The sequence below is a fragment of the Vipera ursinii genome (assembly GCF_947247035.1).
Source record: "Vipera ursinii genome assembly, chromosome: W".
Classification (NCBI taxonomy): Eukaryota; Metazoa; Chordata; class Lepidosauria; order Squamata; family Viperidae; genus Vipera; species Vipera ursinii.
In genome coordinates, this window is record NC_139522.1 from 44,480,823 (window position 1) to 44,506,421 (window position 25,599).

Here is a 25,599-nt window from a genome sequence, read left to right on the forward strand (position 1 = left end):
CTCTCAAAAAACTCCAATAGGTTCTATATATGTGGTTGAACAATAGGTTGACAACAGGGCTCAGCGGAAGCGCAAGGATCAGCACCAGGCTCCAGCTGGAGCTCGGCGCTGATCCTGACACTTCTGAGCCTAGAAGAAGCGCCAATGAGCTGGAATATTGCAGCATCGCCAGGGTCTTGTGGTTTACATTCAGATGCTTGGCAACTGATTCATATTTATGATGGTCAGTCTCCCAGGGTCATGTGAAGTGACCAAAACCTGCTGCAACCACCCAGCAGACGGGGAATAAAAACCAAACACCCACCAACCCACCCTCGCTGTCAATCCTCAACAAAAATGCTCACAACAATGAAAACCTTGGACAGGAGGAAGAGCGCCACCGGGCAGGCGGGCAGGTTTCTTGCTCAGCTGTGGCTTGGGGGGCACTTTTATCAGTGCCATTGTAACTTCGAACAGTCACTAAGCAAACTGTTGTAAGTCGAGGACTACCTGTACTTCATCACTTTTTTCCTGTTTTTTTTTTTGTCATCAAGTTTTTGACACCTTGCTAGGTGACTGGTGGTACTCGGATGTTGCCATATCCTAAAAGTGGTACAACAGACAAAAAGGTTAAAAATCCCTGTTCTACAGTACTTACATATGGATTTACCTCATAAGCATCTGAATTTCCTTGAATTAAAAGACCACAGAAAGGCTGTTTCAAAATTTCTATTTCCAGCATATGCATATCACCTTCAAACAGGAAAGGGAAGCATACAATTTTATATAGCTTAATAGTCTTCTATATTGCCAAAATATATAAACTCAAAATAGTCCAAAAACCATTATGAGATGGATATTCTAGAAAGCAATGAAGTTATTGGGGAAAAAAGATATACAGGTAGTCCCCAGTTCATTTAGTGACCGTTCAAAGTTACAACGGGACTGAAAAAAAGTGACTTATGACCGTTTTTCACACAACTGTTGCAGCATCCCCATGTTCATGTGATCAAAATTCAGACGCTTGGCAACTAACTCGTATTTATGACAGTTGCAGTGCCCTGGGGTCATGTGATAACTTTTTGTGACCTTCTGACAAGCAAAGTCAATGGGGAAGCCAGATTCACTTAATAGCTATCTAATAACACCTGCAGTGATTCACTTAACAACTGTAGCAAGAAAGGTCATAAAATGGGGCAAAATTCACAACTGTCTCGCTTAGCAACAGAAATTTTGGGCTCAATTGTGGTCCTAAGTCAAGGACTACCTGTAGCTTCTTAACTAAAATAAAAGGAATAGCAGGCAAGCAGTTGATCTCCCTCTTTCAAATACTATAAACCAGACATGTCAAACAGAAGGCCAGGGGCCCAGATCCGGCCCGCGGAGTGGTTTCATGTGGCCCGCAAAGCCATCCTGGAAACAGTGAGGGACTGGCCCCTGCTGCATCGGCACTGCTTCCTGGGTGTACGCTGGAGAGGTATCACCCTTTGTGGGGAGTGAAGAAATGCACCATCACCTGGAAGTGGCCAGCATATGGCCCTGCCTACTTCGGGCAGGCTAGGGGCTGGGCAGCGTTGTGCTTCTCTTTAGATTCGTGCAACCCAGCTCAGCCTCTCGGCGCTGTGAGGAGAGCACCCCACTGGCTGCTGAAACTGGACAGGCTGGGGGCTGTGCGGCATCACACTTCTTTTTGGATTTGCACTGCCTGGCTCAGCCTCTTGGTGCTGTGAGAGAGCACCCCACTGCCTGCTGAAACCAGGCAGGCTGGGGGCCAGGCGGCATTGAGCTTTGCGCCGCCTGGCTCAGCCTCTCGGCGCTGTGAGGAGCACGCCCTCAAGCACCTGCGGCACTAAGCCCAGCCCCACTTCCCCAAGGAGGCGCCCAGCTGCTGTGCTTGCTCTCCTTAGCCAGGTTGCTCATGATGGGTACGAGGGCAAAGTCAAGAGGGAGGCCCACTCCCTCTCCATGTGAGCAGACCTGGCTTTGTATCCAAAGATTCCTTAGCAATAGGATGGGATACCTAGGATAGGCCAGGAGGAGGGGCCAAGGGGATGGTTAAAGGGCAGCAGGGCAGGACTAAGGTAGGACTTCCCTCAGACCTTCCCTCTCCTTCCTTCCTTCCTAAGAACAGAGTGGTGGGAAAATATTTGAGATGAGGGAGGGAGAAAAACAGGCAAGAAACGCAGCTGGGGAAGTGTCATCCTTCGTGAGGAATGAAGAAATGCACCATCACCTGGAAGTGGCCAGCACATGGCCCTCGCCTACTTCACATATCCGGCTTGGTGGGCTCTGGGGGAGGGGATGCCATGAGCAGCGTGAGAGTCGATGTTACCTGCGCAATGCTGCCCAGCCCCTAGCCTGCCCAGTTTTGGCAGGCAGCGAGGCGCTCTCCTCACAATGCCAAGAGGCTGAGCCAGGCGGCGCGAATCCAAAGAGAAGCACGATGCCACCCAGCTCCCAGCCTGCCCAGTTTCAGCAGGCAGTGGGGTGCTCCCCTCACAGCACCGAGAGGCTGAGCCAGGTGGTGCAAAGCTCAATGCCGCCCAGCCCCCAGCCTGCCTGGTTTCAGCAGGCAGCGGGGCGCTCTCTCACAGCACCAAGAGGCTGAGCCAGGCAGTGGGGCGCTCTCCTCACAGCGTCGAGAGGCTGAGCCGGGTGGCAAGAATCTGAAGAGAAGTGCAACGCTGCCCATCCCCTAGTCTACCTGAAGGAGGCAGGGCCATGTGCTGGCCACTTCCAGGTGATGGTGCATTTCTTCATTCCCCACAAAGGCGTACACCCAGGGGGCAGTGCCGACGCAGCAGGGGCCGGTCCCAGTTTCCAGATGGCCTTGTGGAGTTAAGACTGAATGTATTTCAGCATAGATGACCACCACAAAATTGTACATTGGCTCCTGGCCGGCCTGGGCCAGGGCCAAGGCAGCGGGGGCCATTCCCTCACTGTTTCCAGGATGGCTTCACAGGCCACATGAAACCACTTCGCGGGCCAGATCCAGTCCCCAGGCCTTGTGTTTGACATGTCTGCATTAGATACTCAAGGCAAACATATTTTTACTTAATTACTATCCTACAAATTCCACTCTCACCAAAAACAGTCAGACATATCTGGGCCTGATTATAGTATCTAGACAGATAAGGAGAAAAGTGAAGAGGGTTGGGCATAATACTTACAATTAATATAACTAAGTCATGTTCAATTAGTAATTCCTAAGCATAACATACATTAAATTCTCCATATCTTATTACTGATAGCTTACTGGTTCTTGGTCCATACTATCAAGCCATAAACAATTTCACTGGATAAGCAACATGTTTTCCTTACATGTTCTTTACATAGAAAAGTAATCTTTTATAAGGATGTAAGCTCTGTTCTAATACACTGTGTATTAACCTACGTTTTCATTTGAAACCTGGTTATTTTAAGAGGAAAAAAGTTTTTTATCAACCAATACAAAAGAAATGATTCGCTACAGGCGCAACTAGTGAGTTGGACTAAACTTCTGCAGACTGAAAGACATCAAAGTGAGGCATTTATAGAATTCTTATGTATCTGGAATGTGAATCTCACTTTTTCTTTGATAGTTCAAATTGATGCACATAAGTGTCCCATTTTTACTTTCACATCCTGACAAGGTTAGCAACTCTCACTCCAAAGTTACCCAATGAACATCCTTGGCCGAGTATAAACTTGAACCTGGGTCTCTTTGGTTCTAGTCCAACTCTCTAACCACTGCACCACACTATATTCAAGTTTATACTGTTTATACCAGGGGTCTTCAAACCTGGCCCTTTTATGACTTGTAGACTTCAACTCCCAGAATTCCTCAGCAAAGCATGCTGGCTGAGGAATTCTGGGAGTTGAAGTCCACAAGTCATAAAAGGGCCACGTCTGAAGACCCCTGGTTTATACTGTTTGCATTTTAGTATTTCATGGTTTATGAGTTTGGTCTAGTGCACGGGTCGGCAACCCATGACTCTGGAGCCGCATGCAGCTCTTTCAGCCTTCTCCTGTGGCTCCCAGTTGTCCTCCGCCAATTGCAGAGAGAAACAAGAGGCACTTGTGCTTCCCTTCTTTCTTTCTCTCTCTCTCTCTCTCTCTCTCTCTCTGTGTACGTGTACGCACGCACGCGTGTGTAAAGAAGAGAGTGGCCTCACGCTGTTCTCCGAAAAGCTGACAAGCTTATTGGGTTGGGCTCCTGCCTTTGCTGTGTCTCTGCAGGAAGCAGCAGAAAGCAGCTTCTCTCTCTCTCTCTCTCTCTCTCTCTCTCTCTCTCTCTCTTTCTCTCACACACACAGAGAGAGAGAGAGAGAGAGGGAGGGAGGGAGGGAGGGAGGGGGGGGAAGAGGACTGGCAGACCAAGGGCAGGAGAGCCAGCCCTATAAGAGTGTGTGTCGGCTTGTCGGAGAACAGAGTGAAGCCAGCTTGCCAGGTGAGAAGATCGGAGAGAGGGAGGGGGGAGAGAGGGGGGGAGAGAGGGAGGGAGAAGGAGTGTCAAGTTTCCGACATCGAATGTTATTGCTTGACGAGAGAGAGAGAGAGAGAGAGAGAGAGAGAGAGAGAGAGAGAGAACTCATGCACAGCAGCCTCTATTTCTTTTTAATTAAACTCTTCAATCAAGCTTCCCCGCTCATGCACGTGAGTTTTGCGGCTCCCAGTTTTTTCTTTTCTGTGGGAAACAGGTCCAAGTGGCTCTTTGCCGACCCTTGGTCTAGTGGTTAAGGCACCAGGCTAGAAAGTGGGAGACCATGACTTCTAGTTCTGTCTTAATAGTCAAAGTCAGTTGGTGACATTGGACCAGTCACTCTCAGCCCAACTCACCTCACAGGGTTGTTGTGGAGAAAATAGGAGGAATAGGAGAAAATTGGATATGTTTGCTACATTGAGTTATTTGTAAAAAAAATAAAGGCAGGATACAAATAAATACTACTGTAAACTACCTTGTGAATATGAATTAGTACTGAAAATACATCCCAGGAGCAAGTACTTACTATCAGGAGCAGCAAAATGAGTGTTCATTGAAGGGCTCCTAAACAATTGAGCAGTGTTGCAGATACTGCTCTTATCAGCATCTCTGCCAGTGTCTGTTTAACTCTGGCTCTGCATACCTAGGTACATTAAACATACATCAGTATGGTAAAAGGATAGAGTATTAAACCTGAACTAGGGAAACCTAGGCTCAAATCCTTAGGAATAAATATTACAGGTTACCTTAAATCAGTTAATACAGTACATCCCTGCCTGATCTAGCTGTACTGATGTTAAAGTATGGCAAAACCCAAGCTGCAGATAAAAATGTAACCAAAATAGCACAAGTTACTATTTACCAACATAACCCATCAAATACTTAATACATCCTAAGTGTAGCTCCATAAAGATATTTTAATATTTCACCATAACAAATATACTCACATCAACTTTTTAAAGGCATAAATCTAGAGGCTCTTTTAACCAATTCTTTACAGATCTACTGACTTCTTGCTAACCAGCAATGGTTGGCTGGCTTGACTATGCTCCAGATCACATCATGTATTAATTGAACAGATTCTTTTCACTACCAGCATAGCTTCTGGGAATGTCTGGGGTTATGCAGGCTTTTTGGACATTTCTACTATATTATTTATTTATTTTATTTTATTTTATTTTTATACCGCCCTTCTCCCGAAGGACTCAGGGCGGTGTACAGGGCAATACAATAAAATACAATATATAAAAATTAAAAAATATTAAATACAATAGCCCAGTTTAATAAATTACAAAACGTTAAAATACCCCTAAACCCATCAGACCAGGCCGGCTTGTTCAAATAAATATGTTTTTAGGTCACGTCGGAAGGAGCGAAGGTCGGGAGCTGTCCGGAGCTCCACCGGTAAACGGTTCCACAGGTCTGGCGCGCCCACAGAGAATGCCCTCCCCCTGGGGGCCGCCAGTCGACACTCTTTCACCGACGGCACCCTAAGGAGGCCCTCTCTGTGGGAGCGCACTGGACGAAGGGAAGTTGATGCCGGCAGCAGATGTTCCCGTAAGTAACCCGGACCCATGCCATTTAGGGCTTTATAGGTCATAACCAGCACCTTGAATCTTACCCAGAGGACAACTGGAAGCCAATGCAGCTCACGGAGTAGAGGTGTTACATGGGAGTATCGGGAAACTCCCACCACCACTCGTGCGGCTGCATTCTGCACCAGCTGGAGCCTCCGAGTAGTCCTCAAGGGCAGCCCCATGTAGAGAGCATTGCAGTAGTCCAAACGGGAGGTCACGAGTGCATGAGTGACTGTGCGCAAGGCATCCGGGTCTAGATAGGGCCGCAACTGATGCACCAGGCGAACCTGAGCGAAGGCCCCCCTAGTCACAGCTCCTATATGATCATCCAAGGAGAGCTGTGAATCTAGGACACCCAAGTTACGAGCCCTATCTACGGGGGGGGGGTAATATCTCACCCCCCGTAATTAATGGTGGAATATTCTGAATTTCCCGAGACGCCGGCACACACAGCCACTCAGTCTTGTCAGGGTTGAGCTTATTATACTATTATCTTCTATGCCATTCCTCTAACATAATCAAATCAACCTTCTTGGTACCCAACTAAAAATTGGCTAATTTAATCCACACTAAATTAGAGACCAATAAACCAATTCCCCCACCCAAAATTCATTTTCATGAGTAACTGCAGTGAGAACTGTATGTCCTAATAGTTTAACTTAACCAAAAAGTCTACTCACCAAATAGTGTACATATTATCTACAGAAAAATGAAATTAAACACCGTATTAATCCCCTGTAGATTGGGGGGGGGGGTTTTCCTACTTGGTTCCTGAACATACAAATCTACTCCATTCCTGCTTGTGTTTCTCTCCATTAAAAAAAGCCAACAAGAACCCCTTAAATTTCTTCTGGAGCAGCTTTCTCAGTCAGAAAGACTGGATTTCCCCCCCACACACACACACACACAATGTGTACATCTATTTGAAATCCAGAATTATCATTGGCTACTTCATCAAATTATCTAATTTTCCCCATTCCTCACCCCCTCTACCTAATTAACACTTCCTTTCACCGATATGAAGCATACATATTTTAGCATTCCCAGTTATAGACTCAAGGTTTGTTTTCTGAAAAGCACCTTCCCAATATGGTAATCCGTACAGCACTTCCCCCACCTTGCTCTATTTTACGGTGCATTCCGTGTCTCAATACAGTAGCATACGTAGCCCATCTGCCTTCACCACTTCACGGAAAGTCCCCTCCATACTCCGTCGCGTATCGGTTCTTGGCCCCACCACCGCAACTTAAGGCCAAATTAGGTTTAACATCAGCCCACTCATAATTCCCAGTATACATTTCGTTTCTTTTTCTCCTTCCCCCGGCTGACCCTTCCGAATCTTACAAGATCTCGAGTTCCAGAACCCCTCTTAAAAACCTCCTCAGCCCACCCCCAATATGGCTGCTTCGCCCTCGTAACACGCGCGCGCGACATCTGGGCGCCCTCCACTTTGTTCCCTTCTCCTCTCTTTACCTTGGTCAGCCCCACAAAGAACCCACGAATGGAAATGTAAAGATAAAAAGCACGGAGAGGCAGTAGAGCCGCGACTACAGTCGGGGAAAGAAAGTCTCGTCTTGAAGCAAGAGAGCAACTCTTCGGCAAACAGCCTCCCGCGCTCGACCTGTCTCCGCCAAACAAAAGAACACCGAACTCCCCCTCTACCCGCCAAGACTCACTGCGCATGCTCTCTGCTACTCTACGCCCCCTTTTTTAAGCCTCTCGAAGTTCGCTCCTAGCCCGTGGCTTCCTGGGACCGGATGTTATTTTTTCCTACTTCGCTCATAGACTTAGTCTAAATTAGAGTGCAGACCTTCCTTTTTTTCTTTTTCTTTTTTTGAAGAAAAAAAAAGAGTTGTTCATGAAAACAGTGACAAAGGCTAGAATTTTGCCCAGCTATAGCTGAACAGCATTAACCTTCCTCAAATAGCCAATGTTTGTTTTAGTTCAGGTGCAACCTGATTTCTTTTAATAGTTTTTAAGTTTTAAGAATTCTACCCTATATAAGCTGTAGTGATTCCATCAGATAGAAAGACCTGCGCATGGATTAGACCAGGGGTGTCAAACTCAATTTCATTGAGGGCCGCATCAGCATTGCGGTTGCCCTCAAGGGGCCGGGTGGGTGTGGCCTGGGTGGGTGTGGCCTACTGGGTGGGCATGGCTAGAGTGTGTATGGCCTACTGGGTGGGCGTGGCCAGCTCTACATCGTTCGTATCAAGGGTGCCTTTGGGGGCCTGGGCAGGAGTGGGACAGATCTGGGGGTCTCTGGCAGAAGGAGGGTCTCTGGGCCAGGGCCAAGGCAGAGGGGGCTATTCCCTCACTGTTTCCAGGATGGCTTCGCAGGCCACATGAAACCACTTCGCGGGCCAGATCCGGCCCCCGGGCCTTGTGTTTGACATGTCTGGATTAGACAACAAATAAAAGTGTGGGAAGATTCCGGAGAAAGAAATAATTTGGGAAATATTAAAAAGGCATAATATATTTCTCCAAAGGAATAATGGAGAAGAGCTTTTAAAAGGCAGAAACTTCTCCCTCCCCCCTTCCAGAAAACTCAGCAGAAACCAGCTTTTAGAAATGCAAATGTAATAATCCATTCAGGAAAGTTGGGGCCAAGAAGTTAAAAACTATGAGATTAGGAAGACAAAGATCTCTAAAATCTATATACCCCACCCAAACTCTAAAAGACATGACCTTTGGGGACATAATAGGATTTTTTTTTTGTTAGTTGTGTGGAAAATAACTGGAAGTAGCAAGCAAATTTAAAAATAAATATATAGATGCTTTTAGTATTATCATGTAATCATATTTTATATTTTATAATTATCATTTTATAATCAATTGCCTGAGTAGATGCTTTGGGTATATGGGGAAAAATACAAGCCTCAAGTGGAGGGATGGAGAGAACAGGAGTTACAATAGGGGCCAAGTGTGAGTCACCATGTAGGAATTGTTTTTAAGTACCTTCTGGTGCCTGGTACCCCTGGCAGGTGTAGAAGATGGGAGATATCTCTCCTTTAGAATTGATAGTAGGGGAGGGATCTTATTAGTATAATGTTGTAGAAAGAAGAGACTCACGCCAGCTCTTCAGGAAAGGAAAGGTTTATTGCCCAGGTTCAGAAGGCTTAAACAAAGCAAAAGGTCTGAACCCCAAAGGGCTCATGAACAGATATATTTATACACCTCTAATTCCTAGTTCCCCTTCATGGATTACTCCCTTGTCGTGGCGAAGGGGCTTGCGTAATTCAATGAAGCTATGAGCTATGCCATGCAGGGCCACCCAAGACGGACATGTCATAGCCGAGAGTTCTGACAAAACGTGATCCACTGGAGAAGGAAATGGCAACCCACTCCAGTATCTTTGCCATGAAAACCCTATGGACAGTACCAAAAGGCAAAACGATATGACGCTGGAAGATGAGCCCCTCAGGTCGGAAGGCGTCCAATATGCTACTGGGGAAGAGCAGAGGGCTAGTACTAGTAGCGCCAGAAAGAATGAAGCGAATGGGCCAAAGCCGAAAGGACGCTCAGCTGTGGATGTGTCTGGTGGTGAAAGGAAAGTCCGATGCTGTAAAGATTTTTTCTCCATAGGAACCTGGAATGTAAGATCCATGAATCAAGGAAAGCTGGACGTGGTCAAACAAGAGATGACAAGACTGAACATCGACATCTTAGGTATCAGTGAACTAAAATGGACAGGAATGGGTGAAGTTAATTCAGATGACCATCAGGTATACTACTGCGGGCAAGAATCCCTCAGAAGAAATGGAGTAGCCTTCATAGTCAATAAAAGAGTAGGAAAAGCAATACTGGGATACAATCCTCAAAATGACAGAATGATCTTAGTTCTAATCCAAGGCAAACCATTCAATATCACAGTAGTTCACGTCTGTGCCCCAACCACCAGTGCTGAAGAGGATGAAATTGACCAGTTCTATGAAGCCCTACAGCACCTTATAGAACTAACACCCAAAAATGATGTCCTTATCATCATGGGGGATTGGAATGCTAAAGTAGGAAGCCAAAAGATAACTGGAATAACAGGCAAGTTTGGCCTTGGAGTACAAAATCAAGCAGGGCACAGGCTGATAGAATTTTGTCAAGAGAATACGATGGTCATAGCAAACACTCTTTTCCAACAACCCAAAAGACGGCTCTACACATGGACATCACCAGACGGTCAACACAGAAATCAGATTGACTATATGCTCTGCAGCCAAAGATGGAGAAGCTCTATACAGTCAGTAAAAACAAGACCAGGAGCTGACTGTGGCTCAGACCAGGAGCTTCTCCTTGCAAAGTTTAGGCTTAAACTGAAGAAAGTAGGGAAAAGCACTAGGCCACTCAGGTATTAATTAAATCATATCCCTGTTGAATATACAGTAGAGGTGACAAATAGATTTAAGGAATTAGATCTGATAGACAGAGTGCCTGAAGAACTATGGACAGAGGTTCGCAACATTGTACAACAGGTAGCAACCAAAACCATCCCAAAGAAAAAGAAATGCAAGAAAGCAAAATGGTCGTCTGAGGAAGCTTTGCAAATAGCTGAGGAGAGGAGGGAAGCGAAAGGCAAGGGAGAAAAACATAGATATGCCCAATTGAATGCAGAACTCCAGAGAATAGCTAGAAGAGATAAGAATGCCTTCTTAAATGAACAGTGCAAAAAAATAGAAGAACAGTGCAAAATTAGGTAACCAGATCCTGCAGAAACTAGACAACCCCAAAAAACCTTGCAGCTGTCTTCTGTTTACTGGTTCCGTAATGGCTAGAATCACCTGCTTCCTTTCTTGTCCTAGGGCTCTCTGACCATGCTTAATATCATATCCCAAGTATCTTCCTTTCTGCTGTACCAACTGTGCCTTCTTTTTGGACATCCTATCAGCATAGCCCACTGCAGCCCAGAACTCCTGAGTTCAAGCGATCTGCCAGCCTCAGCCTCTGGAACAGCTGGATTACAGGCTCGCGCCACCGCGCCTGGCTATTTACGACTGACATTCCCACTCCTGTATCTCCCAAAAACGTCATTCTGTGGCCCCCTATATTCATAGTTACCAAAGACTCGGGGGGGGGCTCCTCTAAGCCCGGTCTCCGTCAATCCATCCAACTTGTCCTTGCCAATCCACTCCCCTTTATCTCACGTTTACCCTCCATTCTTCTTCTACCTCCTCGGCTCCCTCTGGATCCTCTACCTCTCAAGGGAAATCCAGTCTGTACCTTGCCTATAGACATTCCTCTTCCAAAACCTGTCCTTCCTCTCCAGCCTCGTCCTCTCGTCCCTCTTTTCGGACATTCCCTATGCCAATGACCTTCTTCCCTACAATACGCACACTGGTCTGACCCAAGCAGTGTCTTTCCTTGTAAAGCTACTGCCAACAATTCCGTTTTCCTCTGCATTCGTGCTTCCCTCTCTCTTTCTCTCTATTAACATACACTTTCCTTGCCACCTCCAACAATTCACTGGTATTCTTTCCCAGAGCTCCTTCCAACCTCTGTAACTTCTTCCTTATATGACCATAGTTTTGTGCTATGACTCTCTCATTCAACATTCATACATTGTCTGCACGTCTCGGATCTATCTGCGTATACAGCTCATAAGCCTCTATCAGCTGTTGCAAAAAATCCTCTCTGGGCTTTCATCTGCTCCCTGCGTTACCAAAGACGGCTTAGACATATTCACAGGGGTTTTTCCTGCCTTCCAAAGCGCCTCTACTGTTAAATTCTGATATTCCTGCAACAACGTTCTTTGCACTGCATTCCTAATGTTCCAATCTGGATCCTGCCCCGGTGCCCTTGTCTGTAACTCTGCCTGTATATTCTGCGCGTTAGGGTACCTGTCTATAACACACTTCCTAACCGCGGCTCTCCACTTGTGCTAGTTCGGTTAACTCTTTGGACTTCCCTGACAGATCCGTAACATTGTTTCCAATTGAACAAATCAGTTGCAGTGAAGAGGACATACCAGCAAACAGGTTGCACATTCGTTTGTCCCATGGCATCAATGACTCACTGATCAACTTGCCTTAAGGGTGCCATTAGTTTCCCCCCTCTTCTATTTCGCTCCGTTTGTATATATGGCTACCGGGGATGCCACCCCGGTTTCTTCATCTTCCTCCTCTTTTCCGCCTCCTACCTCCCTCTGGACTCGAACCATTGGGTTCATTACGACCTGGCCCCTAGCCACGTCTTAATTATTCGGCTGTATTGCCGTCCTTCGAACTTTTCTTAGTGGCTTTCGGATAAGGGACCCTATATTGGGCATGATTGAAGTATGTATCAACTTCCTTGAGCATGCGCTCCAACGGAGCGCTCGCCATACTACTACCTCCACCTATCTTACCACTCTCACTCACAGAGAAACCTCCCCCATCCTTGGGGGCTGTATGCACCCTTCTTCTTCGTCCTTAGGAGCCATGGGCTCCTTTCTTCTTTGCTTCTTTCTTACTGCTAACTGCGCTTCACTTAGCGCTGCAGCAGCTGCGTCCGCTTGCGGTTGCGGACGCAGCACATACGGAGGGGGTCTAAATGTCATTTCCTCTTCCTCAACCAGCACCTCTTTCTTAGCATCTGACACCTTGGTTTCGAATATTTTCACATCCTTAAATCTTTTTGACACAACATTTAGCTTCTTTCCTTTAGGTCTAGCAACACAGAGGTGAACCATTTCAGCCTGACATTGTAGTAGGTCCTCTGCCTTCTCTTCTACTGCATTACACCACTGATCTATATACTGATATTGATTGGGGTACTTTTCCTCATTTGCTGCTATCATGGCCCTGAGGTCGTTGATGAGCTGGTTTTTGAATGTACCCTCTTGCGGCCACCCAACCCCCATATGTTACCACTGCTTTTCACATAGAAACCTCAGCCTCTCTTTTGTCACCTTAGGATGAGGGACTTTATACTGTGTATGATTAAAATAATCATCAAAACCTTTCAACATGCATTCCAGCGGTGTGCTGGGAACACTGCTTCTCCCCCCCCCATTCTAAGAACACTGCCACTGACCTATGGTGCCGGACGTTCCAATGGTCACCAACAGGAACTGCAATGGCTTAACCTCCCACACAGCCTAACACGGACTACTTTAGGATCGCCGTCCCGACCGAGGAGGGTGATCAGTCTCCCTCTCCTATCTTCAGGTGAGATAGGTACTTTACAACTTTAACACATATATAGCTTAACAAGGACTACTTTAGGATCGCCGTCCCGAGTCCAGGAGGGTGATCAGTCCCCCTCTTCTATCTTCAAATGAGATAGGTACTTTTCCCCTTTAACACATACTCGCCTGAGGCGTCTTCATACTTCGTCCTCTCCCCGTCCTGGCCAGGATTCGCGTTCAGACCTCCTTTCCTTCCCTCAAGGGATCTTGGACTAGCCGTCAGCACCGTCGACCCCGCAGAGGTGTCACTGCTGTCTCCCGGAGGTGCTTTCCCCCCTGGCGCCTGGAGAATGTTTCAGAAGTGGCCTTTCATCGGGTCCGAGGGGTCGGGCTGCCCTCAGCGAAACATCGCCTCGCAATGAAGTCCCTTCGTGGTCGCCATGAAACTGTTGTACAAAGAAGAGACTCACGCCAGCTCTTCAGGAAAGGAAAGGTTTATTGCGCAGGTTCAGAAGGCTTAAACAAAGCAAAAGGTCTGAACCCCGAAGGGCTCATGAACAGATATATTTATACACCTCTAATTCCTAGTTATATATTGTTATACCTTGTTCCTCATATGGTTACATCCTGCACATTCTTATCAGACAACAGTTTACAGAAGAAAATTACATGAAGTACGTGTAGTTTCACAGACAGGATATGGCTATCCCAATCATCATCTGCCTTAAGGACAAGACTATGTTTGCTTAAACAAGGACTTTAATACATTCCTCTTTAAGACAGTCGCCGGGAATACGTGCAGTTACGCTATCGGGATTATGGCTACCTTGATCAGCATCTGCCCTAAGGACACGAATACATTTATTTACACAAATACTTTAGTACACTTCCTCTTTTTTTTTATTGAAAGGTTTTACAGTACATTTTATCTTTAACAATCCCCCCTCCCCCCACCCCTACCTAACCCTCCCTATCCCTCCCCCCATTCCCCCCTCCCCCCCGACTTCCCAGAGCTAAGTACAAGGTATAAAAACAAAGAACAATCATAAACATCCATATGCTAACAACAATAAACTATTAATTCTATCGCCCTCTAGCTCATATGAAATGACTACAAGCAATACTAATATTACATATAAAAAGAAAAAAAAGAAAAAAGAAAAGAAAACTTATTCAAATGCTAAATGAAACTTTTTAGTCCCATATTTGTTCTGGATATAATCAATCCACTTTTTCCACTCCATAATATAACGTTCTTGCGAATGATCTTTCAAGTAAGCCGAAATCTTTGCCATTTCCGCCAGGTCAGAAACCTTTAGAGTCCATTCTTCTATAGTCGGCAGTTCCTCCTTTTTCCAATATTGACCTATTAAGAGTCTTGCTGCTGTGATTAAGTTCAACATCAACTTAATGTCCACAACAGTAGCATCTGTAATTATGCCCAATAAAAACAATTGCGGAGAAAACTTTATCCTTTGCTTAAAGATCTTCTGCATATTCCACCAAATTTTTATCCAAAAAGCCTTAACCTTTTTGCAGGTCCACCATATATGAAAATACGTTGCATCTTCGCCACCACACCTCCAACATTTAGGTTGATAATTCGGATACATACTTGCAAGCTTTTTAGGATCTAAATGCCATCTATAAAACATTTTATAAAAGTTCTCTCTTAGGTTTTGGGCTTGCGTAAATTTTACGTTCCTCACCCAGATCTTTTCCCACGTGTCCATTGTAATAACTTCTTGAATATTCTGGGCCCATTTTATCATACAGTCTTTAACAAGTTCTGTTTCTGAGTCAATATCTATCAATGCAAGATAAATCCGTTTGATATGTGCTGGACCCTGGTTTCTAATTTGCTTTATCAAATTTTCATGAGTCATTGAGAAACCAATTTTCTGATCTTCTTTCCACCTGGCACGTAATTGAGTATATTGGAACCAAGTTTGAACGATCTTCTCATCTCGCAAGAGATTGTACGGCTTCAAACACCAGACGTTCCTTTCCAAGCTTAAGATCTCCTTATACGTAGTCACATCATGTTTGAAGCCAACATTTATGTTTTCTATTGCATGTTTCGGGATTGCCCACAACGGCATCTTGTAGTCTAACTTATGTCTATACTTCTTCCAAACTCTCAACAATGCCTTAAAATATGCACTTTAAACACATTATCTACCTTCTTATCATACAACAAATATGCATGCCAGCCAAATAACAAGTCGTGGCCCTCAAGATTTAATAATCTCCCTTGTGTCAAATTAATCCAGTCACTTATTCCTGACAACGCAGCAGCTTCATAATATAATTTAAGATTAGGCATTTTAAGACCACCTCTTTCACGAGTATCCTGCATAATCTTAAATTTAACTCGTGGCCTTTTCCCTGCCCACACAAATTTATTGATACCCCGTTGCCATTCTTCCAAATTAGAGTCTTTTTTAAGGACCGGTATCATTTGGAATAAAAATAAAAATTTAGGCAGGACATTCATTTTCACTGCTGCAATTCTTCCCAGCAAAGACAATTGCAGTTTTTCCCAGCTCTCCAATTCTTTTTGAATTTTTCCCCATAACTTTTCATAATTATTTTTATATAACTTTGCATTGGAGGGTGACAAATACACCCCCAAATATTTAACCCTTTTAACAATCTCAAATCCAGTTAATCCTTCTAAAAGGGCCTTTTGCGGTGCTGTCATATTTTTGGCCAAAATTTTTGTTTTTTGTGCATTAACTTTAAATCCAGAAACCTTCCCATATTGCATTATTATCTCCATCAGGTCCACAACAGAGTTTTCTGGCTGGGTCACCGTAACAACCAGATCGTCTGCAAACGCCCTCAATCTATAATCCTGATCTCTAATTTGAATACCCTTAATTTTTTCCGAGTTCCGTATTTTTATCAATAATATCTCCAATGTTAAAACAAATAATAAAGGTGATAACGGACACCCTTGTCTTGTGCCCTTCTCAATATTGCATACTTCAGTCAGGCTATTGTTAACTATTATTCGGGCAGTTTGTTTTTGATATAATGCCCTAATTGATTGTAAAAATTTATCCCCAAAATTCATTTTATCTAAAACTTTCATCAGAAATTGCCAATCCAATTGATCAAAAGCTTTTTCAGCATCTAAAAAAATTAGCGCTGCAGGGATCTGGTTGTTCCTTTCCAAAAACTCCACCACATCAACTATATGCCTCACATTATTTTTCATTTGTCTACCACTAATGAACCCAGTTTGATCCCCATGAATCATCTGTTGCAAAACCCTCATCAATCTGTTAGCTAACACCTTAGCAAATATCTTGTAGTCTGTATTTAAAAGTGATATTGGTCTGTAGTTTTTTACTTGAGTAGCATCTTGATCTTCCTTCAGAATCAAAGAAATAAAAGCAGTTCTCCAAGACGGAGGCACCCTTCCCCCCCCTCTGAATTGTCTGAAACAATTCCCTTAATGGCTTTATCAGCTCCAATTGTAAATTTTTGTAGTAGACCGCAGTCAGACCATCCGTACCTGGCGCTTTGTCCACCTTCAATTCCTTAATTGCTAAAAGAATTTCTTCTTCTGTTATCAATTGATTAATCTCCTCCTTTTGTTCTTGTGTAAGAACCGGGATGCTAGCATTCTTCAAATATACATCAATATCTGTTTCATTAATCTTCTCCTTAACATATAATTTGGAATTAAAATCCACAAAGGCTTCCTTGATAAGATCCTGTTGAAACACAACCTTTCCTTTGTATTCAATTTTATCTATATTAGAAGCCCTTTGTTTTTTCCTTAACCTGTAGGCTAACCACCTACCTGGTTTATTGGCATTGCAAAAAGTATTATGCCTAGCAAACCGTAGGTTAGTTGCCACCTGATCAGCCATCAACTTATCAAATTGTCCTCTTAGCAGGTTAATGACCTCCTTAATCTTCGCATCCGATGGATTCAAAATTAGGGCCTTTTCTTTTTCCCTGATTTCATTCTCCAGTTCTTTCCTTCTAACTTCCAAATTACGTCTATATTTATTATTCATATATATTAACACCCCTCTCATATAGGCTTTGCTAGCATCCCAAACCATGTCCATAGAGGTATCCTTGTTCATATTAATTTCAAAAAAATCCTTCATCTGCTTTTTACATTCTTCCACATTTCTCTGATTTCTAAACAAATTCTCATTTACGCGCCAGGACACTTCCTCTTTAATGTAAGCAAACGGGGCAGTAATAATGTATTCTGTTTAGGCACTTCTGATAGATTTGTTATGTACCAGCCTGCTTCCGGCCCTGCAGAAAAGGCACCCCCTTTACAAACGGCAAGAGGCTGGAATACGCCTGCCAAATTTATTACTACAAAAACAAACAAGACACGAACCAAGAAACAGGAGCTTTAAGAAACACTATCCGAGCGGTTGCCTTCAGCAAACCAGCCCTCCCCACACATTCCCCTTATATAGAATAAAGGGCGTGGCTTCTCTCTGCCTCCTTCCGAGAAGCCCCATTGCCTTCCTCTGTTTACTCCTGACTGACTGCCTCCTGTGTCGGGCGTCCTTGAACAGGGCCAGCTGTGGGTCATCTTCATCCACGCTGTCAGGCTCACACAGCTGGGTCTGCATCGTGACCAGATGAGAGGGGCCTTGCTGGGGGCTCTCATCAAGCTGTCCAATCCCCTCAGCAAGCTCTTCAACACCCCCCTCCTCCTCCTCTGAGTCGTCCGACCCAACTGCCGAACCCACAGGCTGACCCTGAATCACAACACTATCCCGCACCGCATGACCCTTCCCCCGGGTCTGCCGATCCGGATGCGGTCGAGATGGAAATTGTTCATGAAAAGCGGTCACCAACGCAGGGGCATGAACGGCGGTCGTGTCTTCCCAGGTGAAGTCCTCTGGTCCGTAACCTTTCCATTCAATCAGGTACTGGAAACGACCTTTCAGCCAATGGGAATCCCTGATGCTGGCGACCTCGTACTCGGGGGTGCTGCCTCCATCACGAGGTCCTGATGGGGGAGGTTCCGCTCGCCAGAGTGGACAGGCCGGTTGCTCGGGGACCAACAGAGACCGATGAAAGACTGGGTGCACGCGCAGGGAACGTGGCAGAGTTAAGCAATAGGCAACCAGATTGATGACAGCCTCGACTGGGAATGGTCCTAAATATCGGTAATCTAAATTTCTCACCGGCCGTGTTGACGGTAGGTTCCTGGTGGACAACCAGACCCAATCTCCCACCGATAGTGGAGGCGTATCGCGTCTTGACCGATCAGCAAACATTTTGTAATCGGCCTTGGCCTTCTCTAACTGACGTCGCACCAATCGATGGATCGCCTGTAACTCTGCCATGAAGTCGTTCGCTGCCGGCTCCGGTGAGTCCATGGGAGAAAGGGGGAAAAACCGGGGGTGATATTCCACATTGGCCAAGAACTGTGTCATCTGTGTGGAGGTGTGCTGCGAATTGTTAAATGCAAACTCAGCTATGGCCAGATAGTCCACCCAATTGTTTTGCTGCAGATTGACGTAGCAGCGCAGATATTGTTCCAGGATACCGTCAGTTTGAGGATGATGCGCGGACGAGAGGCAAATCTTGATATCCAACGCATGCATCAACTCCTGCCAGAAGCGGGCTGTAAACTGGGCCCCCCTATCAGAGACGACTCTATCAGGGAGGCCGTGCAGCCGAAACACCTGCTGAATGAACATACGACTAGTGGCGCGGGCTGACGGTAAGCCGCGACAGGGGATGAAGTGTGCCATCTTGGTCAGCATGTCCACCACCACATACACTGTCGTAAAACCAGAGGATGGGGGTAAATCCGTCAGAAAGTCCATGGACACAGCCCCCCAGGGTCTTTTGGGTGTCGGCAAAGGCTGCATTAATCCAGGCTGGGCCCCTGTCGCTGACTTGGCCTGCCTGCATGGGATGCAGGAGGTAACAAAGGACTGGACGTCGTGTCGGACTCGGGGCCACCAGAAGGTATGGGAGACCAGTGTTGTGACTCAGGGCCAGCCTGTGGGTCCGACAGCCGGCTCCGATGTATCGGATGACTCAGATGAGGGGGAGGGAAACGAACCGGCTGATGATGGTTTGGAGGCTTTGCAGAGCCCTCAGCCGGGGACCTCTTCTCAGCTGCGTGAGCCCGAGAGTGCGGAGGAAGATGACCCACAGCTGGCCCTGTTCAAGGACGCCCGACGCAGGAGGCAGTCGAGCAGGAACAAACAAAGAAAGGCTGTGGGACTCCTCGGGAGGAGGCACAGGGAGATCACGCCCTGAGCTCTCTATAAAAGGAGTGTTTGGGGAGGGGCTGGTTGCTGAAAGCAACTTTTCCGCTTGAGAAGACAAGCTCTTGTGTTTTTGTTAACTGCGTAATTAAATCTTGGCAGATGCCTTTTAGCCTTGGACGCTCTCCAGTCTCTTCTTTCTGAATAGGGGTTTGCCTTACTACAAGGCCAGAAGAGGGCTGGTTCAGAACAGTTTGCTTTCAGCCACCCACCCCTTATTACTACGATGGAGCAGCTTCTTGCCGAGAATGCCCAGCTCACCCAGCAACTCACTTTGCTGGCAGCTCAGGTGGCTCAACTGCAAGCTCAGGTACTTGCTGCACCCCCACCCAGGAGGAAATGTCAGATAGCTATGCCGGATAAATTTGCTGGTACTCCAGAACTGTTTCCTGCCTTCTTGGGACAATGCCAGCTTTTTATCAGCGTGAGAGCAGCTGATTTCCCCACTGACCGAGATAAGGTGGGATTCGTGTTGAGCCTTCTGTCGGGAGATGCAGCTCGTTGGGGCACGCCTCTGTTGGCACAGCCTAGCCCTTTGTTGGATAACTTTGGGGGGTTTTGTGACCATATGCGCCTCATGTACGAGGACCCGATTAAGGCGCAGACTGCCACCCGACGCCTGAAAGCTTTGAGGCAGGGTCAGCGCCCTCTACAGGCCTATATCAGCGATTTCCGGCTGCTTAGCCAGGATTCCGCCTGGAATGAGGCTGCGCTCGTGGATGCCTTTCAGGATGGCTTGTCAGAGGAGATGTTGGATGAGCTGGCCCGCGTGGACATTCCCTCAGACCTGAATGGGCTGATCCATCTTTGTCTGCGGATCGATGCCCGGCTGCAGCAGCGAAAGAGTCGCCATGCCACCCCACAGACCCCTGCCGCTCCTGTTGAGCGTGTGCCCCCAGTCCAGAGGGAGGAGCCAATGGAGCTGGGTGCCGCCAGGTCTCGTCTATCGGTGACGGAAATGGACAGACGACGATCGGAGGGGTTGTGTTTTTACTGTGGGGACCCTGGACATTTGGCTGCTTCTTGCCCGAAGAAGCGTCAGCGGGCGTCAGTGACCAAGCCTGCCCCGAGAAAGTCCCCTGCTTTGCTGTCGGGAAACGGCCCGAGCCCGATCTAGACGGTGTGAAAGATCGGGCGACCCACAACGACCACGCCGAGCGACGCCGTTCCGACGGTGCCTGTGAACCTCCACGGCATTTGATTCTGGAGGCACGTCTGATCCTTCCTGGCAAGCCAGAGGGGATTCCGGTCCATGCCTTAATTGACTCTGGGGCTACCACTAACTTTATGGATTCGGCCTTTGTGGCCAAATGGGCTGTTCCCCAGTGTCCGGTGGATCCGCCCATGCTTGTGGAGACCATCGATGGTCGAGTGCTCCTGTCCGGGCCTATTACGGCCGCCACGCAACCCGTGTGTATGGCCATCAGTACCCATGTGGAGGCCATTCAGTTCTACGTCACTTCGGATCTGCACTTCCCCGTGGTCTTGGGACTGGCGTGGCTCCGGGCGCATGATCCACAGATCTATTGGTCTCAGAACTTGGTCACCTTCCCAAGTTTGCAGTGCGTGGACCACACCCGCCATATCTGTGCCGGCCAGGTGGAGGGTTCCCCAGGGGTTTCCTTGCCTCCCGAACTGTCCGACTTTGCTGACGTGTTCAGCGAGTCATAGGCGGACCAATTACCCCCGCACAGGCCCTACGACTGCTCCATTGACCTAGTCCCTGATGCGCCTCTCCCAGTGGGGCGTTTGTACTCCATGTCGGAGCCCGAGTTGGCTGCATTGCGGGACTTCCTGACAAAGAATTTGGCTCGTGGTTTCATCTGGCCCTCGTCCTCGCCAGTGTCTGCGCCCGTGCTCTTCGTCAAAAAGTAGTCGGGCGAGTTACGGCTTTGCTGTGACTACCGGAAACTCAACGCCATCACGGTGCGTAACCGCTACCCGCTGCCCCTCATCCCCGAGCTCTTGGACCGACTCCGGGAGGCTAAGATCTTCACGAAACTGGACCTGCGTGGAGCTTACAACCTCGTCAGGGTTCGGCCGGGTGATGAGTGGAAGACGGCGTTTGGTACTCGCTATGGACATTTCGAGTACACGGTGATGCCGTTTGGCCTGACCAACGCCCCCGCTGTGTTTCAGCATTTTATGAACGATATCTTTCGGGATCTGTTGGACCAGTTTGTCGTGATTTACCTGGACGACATCCTGATATACTCCCCGTCGCGTGAAGCGCATCATCAGCATCTCCGTCAGGTCCTGCAGCGCCTCCGGGAACATCGGCTGTTTGCCAAGTTGGAGAAGTGCCAGTTCTACCAGGTGACCATCGATTTCCTGGGTCACCGCATTTCTCCTGAGGGCATCGCCATGGAGCCGAGTAAAGTCGAGTCGTTGCAGAGTTGGCAACCCCCGCGTCGCGTGAAGGACGTTCAGCGACTCCTTGGATTTGCCAACTACGATCGGACATTCATCCCTGGCTTTGCTGCCTTGACAGCCCCCCTCACCCGGCTCCTGCAGAAGAAGACTCGGTTCCAGTGGAACGCCCCCGAACAACAGGCGTTCCAGGCTTTGAAGGACGCCTTCATGAAGGAGCCCATCTTGAAACATCCCGACCTGCAACGGCCGTTTGTCGTGGAGGCGGACGCCTCCGACATTGCCATTGGGGCCGTGTTACTCCAGGCAACGACGCCCAGCGGTACCCTTTTCCCTTGCGCGTATCACTCTCGGAAATTGAACCCCTCAGAGCGCAACTATACCATCTGGGAGAAGGAGCTGCTGGCCATCAAGGCGGCGTTCGAGGCTTGGAGGCATCATCTGGAGGGGGCGCGGCATCAGATCGAGGTCCGGACGGACCACAAGAATCTGGAAAGCCTGCAGACCGCTCGGAATTTGAATCAACGCCAGATCCGGTTGTCCCTCTTCTTTGCGAGGTTTGACTTCCGAGTGCGGTACATACCAAGCGGGCACAACCAGAGAGCGGATGCTCTGTCCAGAAAGCCCGAATACACCCGAGCGGAAGACAAGCTTCCGCCCAGGACAGTGATCCCCGTCGAGTCTTTTGCTGCGGTGCGGGAGCCAGTGGATATACGGGCTCGGATCCGGGAGGCGCAGCAGCAGGAGGCGTGGGTGGCTCAGCAGAAGGAAGAGGTGGGGCCAGATTCGCCTTGGTCGGTCGCGGATGGACTCCTGTATTATCGTGACCGGCTCTATGTTCCAGGAGGGCCACTCAGGGGACTCGTCCTCAGCCAGTGTCATGATAACCCGGCTGCGGGGCATTTTGGCCTGTTCAAGACTCTGAACTTCGTCTCCCGTACTTTCTGGTGGCCCCGAGTCCGACACGATGTCCAGTCTTATGTCACCTCCTGCATTCCTTGCAGGCAGGCCAAGTCAGCGACAGGGGCCCCGCCTGGTTTACTGCAGCCTTTGCCAACGCCCAAGAGACCCTGGGGGGCTGTGTCCATGGACTTTCTGACGGACCTACCCCCATCCTCCGGCTTCACAACAGTGTTTGTGGTGGTGGACATGTTGACCAAGATGGCGCACTTCATCCCCTGTCGCGGCTTACCGTCAGCTCGCGCCACTAGTCGCATGTTCATCCAACAGGTGTTCCGGCTGCACGGCCTTCCCGATAGGGTCGTCTCCGATAGGGGGGCCCAGTTTACAGCCCGCTTCTGGCAGGAGTTGATGCGGGCGTTGGACATTAAGGTTTGCCTCTCGTCCGCGCATCATCCTCAGACCGACGGGGGTACCGAGAAGGTCATCGGCATCTTAGAACAGTATCTGCGCTGCTATGTTAACCTGCAGCAGGACAATTGGGTGGACTATTTGGCCATAGCCGAGTTTGCCTTTAACAACTCGCAGCACACCTCCACGCAGATGACACCGTTCTTGGCCAACGTGGGTTATCACCCCAGGTTTTTCCCCCTTTCTCCCGTGGACTCACCGGAGCCGGCAGCGAACGAATTCATGGCGGAATTACAGGCGATCCATCGGTTGGTGCGTCGGCAGCTGGAGAAGGCCAAGGCCGACTACAAGAGGTTCGCCGATCGGTCGAGAAGGGATACGCCTCCATTATCGGTGGGGGATCGGGTCTGGCTGTCCACCAGGAACCTACCATCCACTCGGCCGGCGAGGAAGCTGGACCACCGTTACCTTGGACCGTTCCCAGTCGAGGCCGTCATCAACCCGGTCGCCTATCGTTTTCCTCTGCCACGTTCCCTGCGCGTGCACCCCGTCTTCCATCGGTCCTTGTTGGTCCCCGAACAACCGGCTTGTCCACTTCGCCAAGCGGAACCTCCCCCATCAGGAACTCGTGATGGAGGCAGCACCCCCGAGTACGAGGTCGCCAGCATCAGGGATTCCCGCTGGCTGAAAGGTCGCTTCCAGTACCTGATCGAGTGGAAAGGGTACGGGCCGGAGGACTTCACATGGGAAGACGCGACCGCCGTTCATGCCCCCGCGTTGGTGACTGCTTTTCACGAACAGTTCCCATCCCGACCGCATCCGGATCGGCAGACCCGGGGGAAGGGCCCTGCGGTGCGGGATAGTGTTGTGACTCAGGGCCAGCCTGTGGGTCCGACAGCCGGCTCCGATGTATCGGATGACTCAGATGAGGGGGAGGGAAACGAACCGGCTGATGATGGTTTGGAGGCTTTGCAGAGCCCTCAGTCGGGGACCTCTTCTCAGCTGCGTGAGCCCGAGAGTGCGGAGGAAGATGACCCACAGCTGGCCCTGTTCAAGGACGCCCGACGCAGGAGGCAGTCGAGCAGGAACAAACAAAGAAAGGCTGTGGGACTCCTCGGGAGGAGGCACAGGGAGACCACGCCCTGAGCTCTCTATAAAAGGAGTGTTTGGGGAGGGGCTGGTTGCTGAAAGCAACTTTTCCGCTTGAGAAGACAAGCTCTTGTGTTTTTGTTAACTGCGTAATTAAATCTTGGCAGATGCCTTTTAGCCTTGGACGCTCTCCAGTCTCTTCTTTCTGAATAGGGGTTTGCCTTACTACAAGGCCAGAAGAGGGCTGGTTCAGAACAACCAGGTTCAGGGTCTTGAACAGGCCAAAATGCCCCGCCGCCGGGTTATCGTGACACTGCCTGAGGAGGAGTCCCCTGAGTGGCCCTCCTGGAATGTAGAGCCGGTCACGATAATACAAGAGTCCATCCGTGACTGTCCAAGGAGAATCTGGCCCCACCTCCTCCTTCCGCTGAGCCACCCACACCTCCTGCTGTTGTGCCTCCTGGATCCGAGCCCGTATATCAACCGGCTCCCGCACCACAGCAAAAGACTCGACGGGGATCACTGTCCTGGGCAGAAGCTTGTCTTCCACTCGGGAATATTCGGGCTTCCTGGACAGAGCATCCGCTCTTTGATTGTGCCCGCTAGGTATGTACCGAACCCGGAAGTCAAACCTCGCAAAGAAAAGAGACCACCGGATCTGGCGTTGGTTCAAATTCCAAGCGGTCTGCAGGCTTTCCAAATTCTTATGGTCCGTCCGGACCTCGATTTGATGACGCGCTCCCTCCAGATGATGCCTCCAGGCCTCGAACGCCGCTTTGATGGCCAGCAGCTCCTTCTCCCAGATTGTATAATTGCGCTCCGAAGGGTTCAGTTTTCGTGAATGGTACACGCAAGGGAAGAGGGTACCGCTGGGCGTCGTTGCCTGAAGTAACACCGCCCCAATGGCAATGTCGGAGGAGTCCGCCTCCACGACAAACGGCCGTTGCGGGTCAGGATGCTTCAAGATGGGCTCCTTCATGAAGGCTTCCTTCAAAATCTGGAAAGCCTGTTGTTCTGGAGCGTTCCACTGGAACCGAGTCTTCTTCTGCAGGAGCCGGGTGAGGGGGGCTGTCAAGGCAGCAAACCCAGGGATGAAAGTTCGGTAATAGTTGGCGAACCCAAGAAGTCGCTGAACATCCTTCACGCGACGCAGGGGTTGCCAACTCTGCAAAGACTCAACCTTACTCGGCTCCATGGCGATGCCCTCAGGACAAATGCGGTGACCCAGGAAATCGATGGTCACCCGGTAGAACTGGCACTTCTCCAACTTGGCAAACAGCCGATGTTCTCGGAGTCGCTGCAGGACCTGATGGAATGCTGATGGTGCACCTCACGCGACGGGGAGTAGATCAGGATGTCATCCAAGTAGATCACGACAAACTGATCCAACAAATCCCGGAAAATGTCATTCATGAAATGCTGAAACACAGCCGGGGCGTT

General features: G+C 48.5%; 1 protein-coding gene across 4 annotated transcripts in view; it reads right to left on the minus strand.

The window, feature by feature from the left end:
- Nucleotides 1-25,599, minus strand: part of LOC310648273 (chromobox protein homolog 1-like) — an 873,008-nt gene that overhangs the window by 57,992 nt on the left and 789,417 nt on the right. For 2 of the 4 annotated variants that reach the window (XM_083376028.1, XM_083376024.1), the window contains exons 1-2: nt 7,492-7,644; nt 4,968-5,084 (exon numbers count right to left, since the gene is read on the minus strand). The exons of 1 other annotated variant lie outside the window; for it this stretch is intronic. The gene's annotated coding sequence lies outside the window, so the exon portion shown is untranslated. Of the gene's footprint in view, nt 1-4,967; nt 5,085-7,491; nt 7,645-25,599 lie in introns of those variants that run through there. One more of the 4 variants, XM_083376026.1, reaches the window with a different exon arrangement.